Genomic DNA, 2,612 nt, shown 5'->3' with positions numbered 1-2,612 from the left:
ACAGCTCCGAAGGCGAACACACCTTCACTAAGACGGGCAGACAGCGCCGGACGACATACGCCAACATTTGCCAGTGGATCGTAAATGCCTGGGCAGATATTTCGGTCACAACTGTGGTCCGAGCTTTCCGGAAGGCAGGATTCACAGAACTACTGGACAACAACAGCGACACTGACTCCGATGACTTCGACGAGACGGAACCGGCCATTTTGGATCCCACGCTTGCGCAACTTTTCAATTCGGACACCGAAGACGAAGAATTCGAAGGATTTACGAATGAAGAATAACTTCAGAAGGTGAGCGCTATGTTTATTTTGTGTGTTGTGACATTAACGTTCGAGCAACATTATGTTGCTATTGCTCTACACCATTTTGAATTTTACTATGTTTGTGATTGCACATTTGCGTACATTTTGGGACAGAGTTGTTAGAACGCTGGTTTTCAATATATTATTAAAGTTTGACTGAACTATCTGACTGTTTTTTTGACATTCCCTTTAGCGCAGCGTAGGCGCGGCTTATAATCCGGGGCGGCTTATTGGTGGACAAAGTTATGAAATATGTAATTCATTGAAGGTGCGGCTAATAATCCGGTGCGCCTTATAGTGCGGAAAATACGGTACCTATCAAGGAGGAAATTAGCAAGTTTGGCGTCAGATGAAAAAAATCTTCTTCGCCTTCAATCGTCTCCATCTTTCAAAGGCATCCTCGATACAAATCCTCGTTTTGTTCCTGGCTTTGTATTGAATAAGTTGAGAATGGTAAATTTTAGATGTACTAAAGTCTGATATGATTAGTAACTTTACCAGTGGCAGTAGCTAGACAACAGTGACGTGCAGTCAGGGGAGGCAGGTGAGGCAGTGCCTCACGTGCCATCATGGAAAGAAAAAAATTTAATTAAATTGTTATATGTATCCAGTGATTATACTGTGAAGTTATTTTCCATTTAACTTCAACAGTTTTAGATTATTTTTATTCAAAATCGCTGAATTTTCACATTTGCCGTTCAAATACTAAGAAAAGACTTGCGGTGAGTCAGCAGCCGGTTGAGCCCCACCATGGATTGCGCAATGACTTGGCTAACTGCTGGCCTGCTGTGCAGTGAGACCGTATTGCTATATGAATTATATTATAAATTTCCATAGTTTAGTTAGCTGAGGTATATAATGTACAGTGTATTTTGTCAACAACTGTATGTGTGTAACGTATTTCTTGTGCTGAGCAATCATAAAATGGCTGTGAAGACGCACTGTGTAAGGCACGCAGTTCTCCCACCTCATGGTGGTAGAGGGCGCTAGTGATTCCAGGGATAATTCTTGCGACTACTCGGCTGCAGAATAAGTGACAACAAGCTAGCAGTACTCTGACTCGTCACACTGGGAGAAGTGCGAGCAGACACATGTCTCTCCAGCGGAAGCCAGCCTTTTTTCCCCTTTTTTTCAAAACTGTATTTATAACAAACATGGCAATTTTATTAGAGTAAACCAGCGTTTGTGGGTGTGTTTTGTCAGATGCAAAAATATTGTTTAATTGCTTGCAATAACATTAAATCAAATGAATGTGTCTGCCAATATGGCATACTTGCCGAAATTCAGCGCCTCTCCCGAAAACCTCCCGGGAGAAATTTTCTCCCGAAAATCTCCCGAAATTCAGGCGGAGCTAGAAGCCACGCCCCCTCCAGCTCCATGCGGACCTGAGTGACATGTCAACAGCCTGTATTCACGTCCGCTTTCCCACAATATAAACAGCGTGCCTGCCCAAACACGTTATAACTGTAGAATGATCGAGGGCGAGTTCTTGGTTTCTTATGTGGGTTTATTGTTAGGCAGTTTCATTAACGTCCTCCCAGCGCGGTAACAACACACAACAACAGCAGTCATGTTTTATTCTACCGTAAAGCAGTTCGTCTGCCGTAAACAGCAATGTTGTTGTAATATATTGAGTTGGAGGCAATAACCAGGCGAGGTGATGAAGTACGTCTCTTTACTGTAGACTTCAGAACAGACTCACACACTTGACGTCAGGTGCGCAACACCATGTAAATCGTTGGCCAACCAAAAAGTAACCCCAGTACGCTATAGCCAACATTCACCAGGAGATGGCAACAGACAAACATAGATCACTCTATTACATTCCTCCCCTTTTAGAAATGTAGAAGTTACTCAAAATAAATAAACAACCCAACCAAAAAATGCAGCAGCTCAATTAAAAAACTGTACTTAAGCCACGTTCTTTTTTTTTTTTTTTTTTTTTTTTTAGTACTGAACTCTTAACCCTCATTGGTAAACAATAACATGCTTATTATACAAACAGTATTTGTACACCTTTAACACAGATTTTTATACTGTCTTCAGAGATTCAGTTTTTTTGGTGGTACTCGAAACCTTTCTGGGTACCTGCGAAAGGGTGTTCAGCATGGTTAGAAAAATAGTGACAGAGAATAGAACAAGGATGGACAATTCAACCCTTAACTCAACAATGAGTAGATGAGTGTTATGTGTGTGTATATGTGTAAATAAATGAACACTGAAATTCAAGTATTTATTTTATATATATATATAATAAAATAAATATATATATAGCTAGAATTCACTGAAAGTCAAGTATTTCTA

Source organism: Nerophis lumbriciformis, linkage group LG23 (genome assembly GCF_033978685.3).
Source record: "Nerophis lumbriciformis linkage group LG23, RoL_Nlum_v2.1, whole genome shotgun sequence".
Classification (NCBI taxonomy): Eukaryota; Metazoa; Chordata; class Actinopteri; order Syngnathiformes; family Syngnathidae; genus Nerophis; species Nerophis lumbriciformis.
Note: the sequence above shows the minus strand (reverse complement) of the source record.